Genomic DNA, 12,070 nt, shown 5'->3' with positions numbered 1-12,070 from the left:
GCCTGGGTAGCCTCTCGGGGCTCTGCTGCAGCTTTCCTAAAAGCTGGCTGCGATCATGGAAAGATTGTCAATAGGCCCAATTTCACTTTATCACCATCAATTCTAGATGACATTCCTGATCTCGCCCGAAGCATTTCCAATAGATTTGTAAAGATGATATGGACAAAAGGCGGGCGAGAAAAGGCTGGAGACGAAGCTCGGAGTCATCTTGAACCAGTAAGAAATCATACCTTGTGCTTACCTCTTCCTTCAAGCTCGATTTTGACTTACAACAACTTAATTCATATAGGATGACGAAGCCGAAGCCGATGGTTAAAGAGAATGACGCCGAAGCTGAGGTCCCTTGAAGATTAAATAGGAGTAGACTGTAGACAAACTCAAGAAACTTTTGAGATAACTTTTTGTAAATGTAACTAAACTTGTCTTTAATGAATTCTGTTCATACCTTGTAATATGCTCTTATCCTTCCATTAATGTATGAGAGGTGCTTTGATGTGGACGAAATTATCTTTTTGAGCCGAAGGCGAAAAAACACCTTCCCTTCTTTTCGTACACAGCGAAGCATAGAAAACAACATTTCCCTTTCTTCCGAAGCTCTTTTTTCCTTTTTGCCGAAGCAACCACTTATGCTATGATGATGGTTATCCTATGTATGCCTGGATGAATGTTTATGAATGCAAATGCTATGATGTAATGTGATGTGCAAATGAATGTCCAAACACATATCCGAAGCCATAATCACAGCCATTATTTCCTTAGAAACAATCACATATCAGTGCTAACTTTTCGCTGTAAGCTCTGCATTCCCTTAGGAACGACTTTGGAGCTTCTTCGCCTTTTACTTTCGGCGGAATCAGCGTTGACTTTTCGCTGTAAGCTCTGCATTCCCTTAGGAACGACTTTGGAGCTTCTTCGCCTTTTACTTTCGGCGGAATTAGTGTTAACTTTTCGCTGTAAACTCTGCATTCCCTTAGGAACGACTTTGGAGCTTCTTCGCCTTTTACTTTCTGGCACTCGATGGTGCGTTCTCAGCTTTTACATTTACATTCCTTGGGGGATTTTGCTCTTATAGAACTAAAAAAGGAAATTACATATGATGGCCCCATTAAAAACCTTTCTCCCCCTTCAGAAAGGAAAAGGGTGCCATGAAAAAGAAAAAACATAAAAAATTACATCAAGTTACACATAATATCGCCAAAGCTCATCCGCATTCCAAGATCTAGGAATGTCGTTGCCGTCCATATCCTTCAATCTGTATGAACCGGGTCTTGACGAAGATACTACCAAAAAAGGTCCCTCCCATTTCAACTGCAACTTTCCCACTGTATCTGGGTTAGCCACTCGCCGAAGCACCAAATGTCCTGGCTCAATATTCTTTAGCCGAACCTTTCTATCACGCCATTTGATTGTTTCGGCTTGATATTTATTGATGTTCTCCACAGCTTGAAGCCTGTTCCCTTCTATAGTATCTTTTTCCACAGAATAAACAGCTTCAGAATCTGACTCTGCCGAAGCTACTACTCTTATTGATCCGGTTTTGGCTTCCCCCGGAGTTATTGCTTCGTCACCAAACAATAGTTTGAATGGAGTAAAGCCTGTTGACCTTGATATTGTTGTGTTGTGGCTCCATACCACTTTGATTAATTGATCTGGCCACTTTCCCCTAGGTTGATTGAAGATTAACTTCATTATTCCTGTCATTATAATGCCATTGGCTCTTTCAACGAGTCCGTTTGACTCCGGATGCTTGACTGATGCAAAATGGATCTTCGTACCAATTTGATCACAGAAATCTCTAAAAGCTTCGGAGTCGAACTGTGTTCCATTATCTACAGTGATGGCCTTTGGTACCCCGAAACGACAAACAATATTCTGCCAGAAAAACTTTTGAATGGTGGCCGAAGTTATTGTGGCTAAAGGCTTTGCCTCAATCCATTTAGAAAAATATTCTACAGCCACTACAACATATCTTAAGTTTCCTTGGGCCGGTGGTAACGGGCCTAACAAGTCAAGGCCCCACCTTTGCAATGGCCAGATGGGTTGTATGAGCTGGGTTAAGGACGAAGGTTGTTTTTGATCTCTTGCACATTTCTGACAACCTTCGCACTTTTGAACTAATTCCGCTGCATCCGAAGCTGCCTTCGGCCAATAAAATCCTTGACAGAAAACTTTTCCAAGTAACGGCCTAGATCTAATGTGAGATCCGCACAGGCCTGCATGTATTTCTTTCATCAATTCTATGCCTTCGGTTCTGGATAAACACTTGAGTAGTGGAGCACAAACTCCATGCTTGTACAACTCTCCTTCTATCATGACATATGGACGAGCTCTTGCCTCTATCCTCCTGTTATAAGTTTCGTCATCTGAAAGGAATTTACCCTGAAGGTAAGAGATGATCTCAGTTCTCCAATCTTCGCTATAAACAGGAGATATATTGAGGACTGCTCTTTCAAGAAGTTCCACTGAAGGTGCTTTTATTGTTTCGAAGAACACATCCGAAGGTAAGGGCAGCCCCTGTGCTGCTGACTTAGCTAGCAAATCAGCATGCTCATTTTGTCCTCGAGGGATATTTTTGACAGAAAATCCTTCGAAGGAAGCTTCGACTCTTCGGACCGTGTCTAGATATTTTTCAAGTTTCGGATCTTTAGCCTTGCAACTCTTGTCGATATGACCCGAAACAACCTGGGAATCAGTTTTAAGAATAGCCATTCTGACACCCATTGCTTTTAACTTCCGAAGACCCAAAAGCAAGGCTTCGTACTCAGTAATATTGTTTGTACAACTAAAATCGAGTCTTGCCGCATAACAAGTTTTAACTTTGGATGGTGAGACCAACACAGCGGCTGCTCCTGCTCCGAAGGTTCCCCAAGACCCATCGCAAAACACTATCCATACTTCGGCATCTTTATTTGTTTCTTCATCCTGAGCCCCTGGCGTCCAATCGGCGATAAAATCTGCCAACGCTTGAGACTGGATCGAAGATCTATGCACATAATCAATGCAAAATTCATTGAGCTCTGCAGCCCATTTTCCAATCCGCACAGTAGCTTCTCTATTTCTCATAATATCCTTCAACGGCTGCGAAGAAGGAACAACAATATTGTATGCTTGAAAGTAATGCCGAAGCTTCCTGGATGCCATCAAAACAGCATATAACACCTTCTCCAATTCTGTATAGTTTTTCTTTGATATACTAAGAACTTCAGATACAAAATACACTGGGACCTGCTTCTTGACTTGGCCATCAAGCTTCTCCTGAACAAGCGCTGCACTTACCGCTGAGTGCGAAGCTGCCACATATAATAACAAAGGAGCCCCTGGCGTTGGTGGAGTTAATGTTGTTAAATCTATCAGATATTGCTTCAGTTCCTCGAAGGCTTTTTGTTGACTTGGTCCCCATTGAAACACTTCAGCTGATTTCAGGACTTCGAAGAATGGTAAATTTCTTTCTGCTGATCTGGATATAAATCTATTAAGAGATGCCAACCTCCCTGTCAATCTTTGGGCCCCCTTTTTTGTAGTTGGTGGCTCCATACGAAGTATAGCTTCAATTTTACTTGGATTAGCTTCAATTCCCTTTGTTGAAACCAAGCATCCAAGAAATTTCCCCTTCTTTACTCCGAAGACACATTTTTCTGGATTCAACTTTAGGCCAGCTTGTCTGAAACTGGCGAAGGTCTCCTGCAAATCAGCAATGTGATTTTCCTGTTTCGTGCTTTTTACAATGATGTCATCAACATAAGTTAGCACATTTCTACCTATTTGAGACTGGAGAACCTTCGCATTCATTCTGCTGAAACTTCCTCCAGCATTCTTGAGCCCCTCAGGCATCCGAAGGTAACAATATGTTCCACTAGGGGTTATGAAACTGGTCTTTGGCTCATCCTCCTTCTTCATCCAAATTTGATGATAGCCCGAATAACAATCGAGAAGACTCATAAGCTCTGACGAAGCTGCTGCATCAACTAAAGAGTCTATCCTTGGTAAAGGGAATTCGTCCTTCGAACAGGCCTTGTTGAGATCTGTAAAATCGATACACATTCGCCATTTGCCATTGGCCTTTTTTACCATAACAGTATTAGCTAGCCATTCTGGGTACTTTACTTCTCTGATAACTCCTGCACTGAGGAGTCTTTTGACTTCATTACGAGCACCTTCGGCCTTGTCATCAGACATTTTCCGAAGCCTCTGCTTTCTGGGTCTGAAGGATGGGTCAACATTGAGCGAGTGTTCAATAACATCCCTGTTAACCCCGCAAAGATCATTGGCTGACCATGCAAAAACATCTTTGTTGTTGAACAAAAACCTTATCAAGGTTTTCTCCTGTTCTTCGAATAATTGAGAGCCCAACAGCACCCTCTGCTCTGCTATGTCCTCACATAAGAGCATGGGCTTCGGCTGATCTGCTGAAGCTGCTTTCTCCCTTCTAAATTTGTACTGTTCACAAGCTTCAGCTCCATCTATGTTATGGATCGCTTTTGAGTCAGCCCAGTTTCCCTCAGCCCTTCTGGCAGCTTCCTGACTCCCGTGAATAGCAATGGGTCCTTGATCCGAAGGTATCTTCATGCAGAGGTAAGCAGGATGAAGAATTGCTTCGAAAGCATTGAGGGTGCCACGACCAATAATTGCATTGTAAGGGTATTCCATGTCAACAATGTCAAACACAACTTGCTCAGTTCTGGTGTTGTTGATGAATCCGAAGGTCACTGGCATGGTGATCTTGCCCAGTGCAACAATCTGTCTTCCTCCGAAGCCGCAGAGAGGGTGTGTAGCATCATGAATCTTATCTTCTGGCTCTTGCATTTGCCTGAAGGCCTTAGCAAATATGATATCAGCTGCACTACCTGTATCAACCAAGACATTGTGGACCAGAAACCCTTTGATAACGCAAGAAATAACCATAGCATCGTTATGAGGAAAATCCTTGAGCTGAAGGTCCTCCTGGGAGAAGGTGATTGGTATGTGGGACCACCTTGACTTGATGAAGGGTCCCTGCACTCCAACATGTTGTACCCTTCTCTGCGCCTCTTTCTTTTGCTTTTTGTTGGCTGGTTCTGAGCACGAACCACCTATTATCGGGAGCACCAGCTTCGGAGCCGAAGCAGCTCCAGCTCGATCGTTGAACGAAGCCATCAGCTCGAAAAAGTGGAAGTGAGTTCACCGGAGGTGGGCGCCAATGTTGGTGACTTGTTCTCAAATGCTATGAATTAAGAACAAGGCAACATAAAATATTAAATATTAATGCCCTTCGTCCGCGGAAGCATTATCTCCACAAGGATTTAATGAGCTTCAGACGAAGGCCATAAACAAAATATCACGAAAGTCATACTTTCGTGGTCAAACTTGGGAAACAATATGAAGTAAAATGTAAAATATAAGGTATTAAGGAAAGACATGTCGAAAAGGAATAACAATATACACATATATTTTATTATGTGAATTTAAATATTGAAACATAACATTTAGGTACATTTATACCTTCATCTTAGCAGAAAGCACTAATTCCAGCGCAATGTGCCAGTGATTACCAGATTGCGTGAACAGTACAGAGGTACTGTTCACATATTTATAGGCACAGGGCGTAGCCTGTGAGGAATTACGATCATATCCCTCATAAGGGATTACAACGGTGACTCAAACATTTACGGACTGAAAGGTCATTCTACTTTTATGTCGGTTTGCAGATTTCGAAGCTTCATGAAGAGGAACCTTCGGTCATCTCATACTAACAGCTTCAGCCGAAAACTGCTTCTTCCTACAAGACCTTCGGCGACGAAGCATAGTCCCAACAGTGCTCGAAAATGAGGAAAAAACACGGCTCCGTGCCAAAATTACATACATGTTCAGGCCTCGACAGCCACAATGAACAAAAACACTAGCATTCAAAGTGCCATTACGAACGGAATTCCGGTTCCACCTCCGCAGGTACGAACAACCCCGCTCGATGGGGGAGGCCTGCGGAGCAACAGAAGACCGACGAACGGCGCGCCGTCGCCCGCTCCAGCAGCGGCGACGACGACGACTTCTGCTCCGGGGGGCCGAACAGCGGCAGCGATGACCTCAGGGCGGACGCTGCTACCAGGAGGCCCCCGCCCATGCCCAAACTCGTGAGGCAAGGACGGGCAGAAGGCCGTAGAGTTGGAGGTCGGTCCGTGGGCGACCCTGGCTATCTCGTCGGCGGAAGAACCTCTTCCAGCTGCCGTGGCAGACGCCGGCGCCGGGAGCGGCTCCGAAGCCACTCGGGTCCGAGAGCCAGGCACGCTGCAGCTGCCGGCGCCACGGACGACAACCGCCCTTCCCCCCGATCACTGAGGGAAGGAGCGGGCCACCGCCCACGCAGGGGCCGACCCCAACTCGGCACACTCCCCTCCCCAGCCCTGGTGATGAAAATCCTTGAGGCTGAGGGAGGGGTAGAGGCCGCAGCCCGGCTCGCTTTCCCCCACCATCAAACTGGAGGTCACCATCTTGGGTGACCGCCGGCGGAGGGGTGCAGCCGGGCTGCATGATGAAAATCCTTGAAGCCGAACGATGGCTGAAAGTACCAACTCCCATGGAGTTGCGTTTCTCCAACGATGAGGCGGAAAGACGGCGGGTATCCCCCATCCGGGGGCTTGGAAGGTGGAAAGACGCGATGCATGAGGGAGCGCGAAAACATGGTCTACTTCCAAGGGGGTCACCCTCCTTTTAAAGGCGACTATCCCTGCCTGCGTCCCCAGCCGTCACGGGCCGAGTCTTCTCCGACACGCTCCAAGGCCCTCCCCTGCGGCGCGGGGGCTGGGTCCCGCATGTCATGCAAGCCGGCTCAGAGCAGAAGAAGCCAAACCGCCGCGCGCGGTGCGCACGACCGCCCAGCGGTTACAAGTGACCCTCCACTTTTGCCCAGACCAACGGGCAAAAGGGGCGGGCAGCCATGCAGGCGGCATGCAACCGCGCCAAGTGGGCGCGCTTCTTCGACTCCCAACACGCCCAGTCAGGAGGCCCAGGCCCACGCGTCACGCAACCGGCGCGCCGGATGCTTCATGCAAGCAACTGCACCGCCACTTGCGCCACCACCGCGCCTCCTCGATTGCGGAACCAATACCGCGACTCGAGGCGACCCAGCGCACGACCCAGCAGCGCCAGCCTGGCGCGGTGGTCAATGCGGCCAAAAATGGGCCGGCAGTAATGACGGTGGCAGGCGGGCGGGAGCAGCGGTCACGTCGTCAACCAAGCTCACGTCCCATCCGGGGCAGCGAGAGAACCCCCTCTCACGGCGTGAAGACAACGCGCCCGTGATCCGTTCCTCGAACGGCTCGCACACGCGCAACGGCCGCCCCGCCAACCACTCGCCCCGTCGCATTAACTCCACGGCGAGACAGGCGGCGCCCCTGGCAGGAGAAGCGGGCGACGCTTCGCCTTCGCCATAATGACCGCGTCAGTAAAGGTACGTCGCGTCGTTCGATTTCGTATCCTTTTCCTTTTTTCCTCTTTCTCTCTCTTGCAACAGGGACCGGGAAAGGGGGATACCCCGGAAAGGATCCTTCCCCGTGAAGGAACCAGGCTCCGAGCCTCCCTACTGATCAGAGGTTCGAAGGCTGGCCCCCCGAAGGGTTCGACAGCCGCCTCAGATCGCGTGGGCCCTACACCCACTACAGGTCAGAGGTTCGAAGGCCGGCCCCCCGAAGGGTTCCACGGCCGCCTCAGGCTACTCGGGCTCCGCGCCCATTACTGATCAGGGGTTCGAAGGCTGGCCCCCAAAGGGTTCACAGCCGCCTCAGACGCCAAGCGAGGGATGACCATGGGTACGTTCGATACATAACCAAGGCTCGGGCTGCGCTCCCGAGGTACCCTAGGACATTTCCGAGACCAGCGGGAGCGATCTTGTAACGGAATCCCATCAGAGGGAGGCATCGAGCCCTCGGACCCCGTCGCCAGGGGACCGGGTCCGGCAGATCACCCGCAGGTACTTTTGGGCGTGCCTTTGGGCCCCTAGCCGACCCCTAACGAACGGGGCACGGACGTCCACTCGGATTACCCGCTTGCAGCTCACCGGAGACACCATGTTCGGCGCCCATCGAGGGCAACATGGCGCTTTCCCCCCTCCTTGCGGAAAGGCGACGCAGGGGCGTATGTAAAAAAGCCGAGTCTGTCCCTGACCGCCCTCTCGCCCTGTGCAGAGGCTCGGGGGCTGCTCTCGCAAACCCGGCTCCGGCCGAACCGTTGACAGCGTCAACATACCAGCCCGAGAACTTGGGACCCGACCGTACACCCGGGCTATGGCCAGCTCGCATGAGGGAACAACCAGACCAGCCGAAGCGTTACGCGAGGCATTAAGACCTCGAAGGAGTGAAACCACTCCTCCGAGGCCTCGGGGGCTACACCCACCGGAACAAAATGCAACCGAGAAAGGCTGGTCCCCTTGCAAAAAAAGTGCGACGAAAGCCTCCAAGCGAGTGCTAACACTCCCTTCGAGGCTCGGGGGCTACTGTCGGGGACCATAATTAGGGGTACCCTCAAGACTCCTAATTCTCAGCTGGTAACCCCCATCAGCATAAAGCTGCTAAGGCCTGATGGGTGCGATTAAGTCAGGGATCAGTCCATTCGAGCGACTCGATCACGCCACGCCCGAGCCTAGCCTCGGACAAGGGCAGCCAGCCCCGGAGGATTTCCGTCTCGCCCGAGGCCCCCCTCCAACGGCGAACATATTTCCGGCTCGCCCGAGGCCCTGCCTTCGCTAAGAAGCAACCCTGACTAAATCGCCGCACCGACCGACCAAATCGCAGGAGCATTTAACACAAAGGTGGCCTGACACCTTTATCCTGACGCGCGCCCCCCGGCAGAGCCGAAGTGACCGTCGTCACTTCGCCGCCCCACTAACCGGCCTGACAGAAGGACAGCGCCTCCTGCGCCGCTCCGACTGCAGTGTCACCTGACATAGTGAGACTGACAGGCAGTCAGGCCCTGCCAAAGGCACCATAGCGAACTCCGCTCCGCCCGACCCAGAGCTCGGACTCGGGCTAAGCCCCGGAAGACGGCGAACTCCGCTCCGCCCGACCCAGGGCTCGGACTCGGGCTAAGCCCCGAAAGACGGCGAACTCCGCTCCGCCCGACCCAGGGCTCGGACTCGGGCTAAGCCCCGGAAGACGGCGAACTCCGCTCCGCCCGACCCAGGGCTCGGACTCGGGCTAAGCCCCGGAAGACGGCGAACTCCACTTCGCCCGACCCAGGGCTCGGACTCGGGCTAAGCCCCGGAAGACGACGAACTCCGCTTCGCCTGACCCCAGGGCTCGGACTCCACCCTGGCCTCTGCCGACGACCTCCGCCTCGCCCGACCCAGGGGCTCGGACTCGGCCTCGACCATGGAAGACAGACTCGACCTCGGCTTCGGAGGAGCCTCCACATCGCCCAACCTAGGGCGCAGGCTAGCCACATCAACAAGAGGCGCCATCATCACCCTACCCCGAGCTGACTCGGGCCACAGGGAACAAGAACGATGTCCCATCTGGCTAGCTCCGCCAGATAGGCGATGATGGCACCCCGCATGCTCTGTGACGACGGCGGCTCTCAGCCCCCTTACGGAAGCAAGAGGACGTCAGCAAGGACCCAACCGCTCCGACAGCTGTCCCTCCGCCAGGCTCCGTCGCTCCTCCGACGGCCACGACATCACACCAGCTGGGTGCCAAAATCTCTCCGGCTGCCACATCGGCATGTACTTAGGGCGCTAGCTCTCCCCCGCTAGACACGTAGCACTCTGCTACAGCCCCATTGTACACCTGGATCCTTTCCTTACGCCTATAAAAGGAAGGACCAGGGCCCTCTTAGAGAGGGTTGGCCGCGCGGGGAAGAGGGCGAGACAGGCGCTCTCTTGGGGCCGCTCGCTTCCCTCTCCCGCGTGGACGCTTGTAACCCCCTACTGCAAGCGCACCCGACCTGGGCGCGGGACGAACACGAAGGCCGCGGGATTCCCACCTCTCTCACGCTGGTCTCCGGCCGCCTCGCTTCTCCCCCCTTCGCGCTCGCCCTCGCGCTTGACCCATCTGGGCTGGGGCACGCGGCGACACTCACTCGTCGGCCCGAGGGACCCCCCGGTCTCGAAACGCCAACAAAATCACAACCAGATTGGCCGAAAAGACCTCATCAGCAAGAATGACGGAACACCCCTGACAAACTGAACAGCTACTAATGGAGCCATTAGCAGAACTAACCAAAATTGGGTTACCCAACCTCTGCACAGAAAGACCAGCCCGCGACACAAAATCCTCTGAAACAAACGATCAGCTAGCGCCAGAGTCAAAAAGATCATGGGCCACAAACGAATCAACTGAAATCGTACCTGTCACCACGTCTCCTTGCTCTCTGCCATCCGCAGCGGGTAGCACATAAGCCCCGGAAATACCCGCAGAAGAGGAAGCTCCCAGAGTGAAATTAACATAAGAACCCCACTAAGCCGCCGGGTGAGGCAGACACGGAGCTCCAAACTGAGACGGCATAGGAGTAGTCGGTGCAGGAGTAGGCGTAGCCAGATACTGAGGAAAACCCTGCATTGGCATGAAATGAGAAGTCCTAGGCACATAAAACTGCTGCGGAGGAAGTGGAACTGAAAACTGCTGCTCAGCACTTGACATCATGTTGATAGTGCCCTGAGAAGAGGAGGAAGTCACCAGCTCCCATCTGAGCTTCCCATTAGGATTCCTCCTACACACCACATCCTTGTGGTCCTGACTGCAGGTCGAACACCTGCCACTCCACTGGCACTCTGCACGGCGATGCACATCACCACAACAGAAACACACCAGCCCCAGCCTGGGCTTAGGAACAGCCCGAAACCTCTGAGTACTTCCTCCCGAAGTACCCGAGTCAGAAGATTTGCCACGGTAAGGATGGTGGCACTGATGCTGAGACTTGCCCCTCTTGTGGGCTGGACCTCCAGTGTTACCCCTCCTCCCGTCCTGGCCACGAGGCTGATCAACACCCAAAGACTTCTGCGACTCCATGGTATATTGATGCTGCATCTCCACACCTAGTGCCTGCTCCACTGTAGTACGGAAGTCCACCAACGGAAAGGCTCCCAAGGCATGCCTGATAGAAAGTTTCAGGCCCTAACGGAACTGGCTCACCTTCTCCATCTCATTAAAAGCCACATGAGGGACAAAGCGGACCATCTTGTTGAAGCCTACTTCATACTCTGTGACAGACTTCTTCTCTTGCTTGAAAGACTGCAAATCAATCTTCATTTTCTCCAGGAAGGTGACCGGGTAGAACCTCCTTTCAAACTGCTTGATGAAGGCATCCTAAGTCAGGACTCCTAATGAGGAGGAGTGCGCTGCCTGCACGCCTCTCCACCAAATTTGAGCCTCTCCCTTCAGCAGCTGTGTGCCAAAGCGAACACGATCACCATACACAATCTCAAAGACATTCATCTTATCCTCCACGTAAGTTAGCCAATCTGCCACCTCGACCGGAGTACCACTACCATCAAAAGCATCCAGCTTCATGCCCATCCACTACATCAAAGAAAGACCACTGACTGGAAGAGGCACCTCAGCCTCGCCACCTGGAGCAGCACCCGCAGGGACAGCGCCCCTCGGGCACTCCACCTCCACCAGCACCCTGAGCAGCACCCTCAGGGGCAATAGGAATAGCTTGCCTCAGAATGACCAACTCCTGCTGCATGGTTTGCATCGCGGCTAACATTGCCGCCGAACTCATCGAGTCCCCACTAGGAACTTGTGGACTACCCTGAGCCATACGAGGCGGCATAGTTGCTGCCACAGGGGTGAGAATAATAAGTAAATAAGACTGGCATAGCATCACTTCAGATAATGTCAAACTAGCATAGACAATAACATAACATATCAATAGTAAAGCAGAAAACCCATCCTACATGTGCAGTGTGTCAATTTATTGTTATTCCACATGCTAGGACCTACAGCCTATTCCTCTGATACCAACTGTAACACCCCCACTGATCCCACACAATGGATGTTACCAAATACCCTTCCCACTAAACTTATGCAACACAAGAAATGAAATAAAGAGAGAAAATATTGCAAAATCCGGCAGCACCTCCCTTGAAAGAAGCATAACAAGG

This window comes from Zea mays, chromosome 8 (assembly GCF_902167145.1).
Source record: "Zea mays cultivar B73 chromosome 8, Zm-B73-REFERENCE-NAM-5.0, whole genome shotgun sequence".
In the NCBI taxonomy this organism is placed as follows: Eukaryota; Viridiplantae; Streptophyta; class Magnoliopsida; order Poales; family Poaceae; genus Zea; species Zea mays.
Note: the sequence above shows the minus strand (reverse complement) of the source record.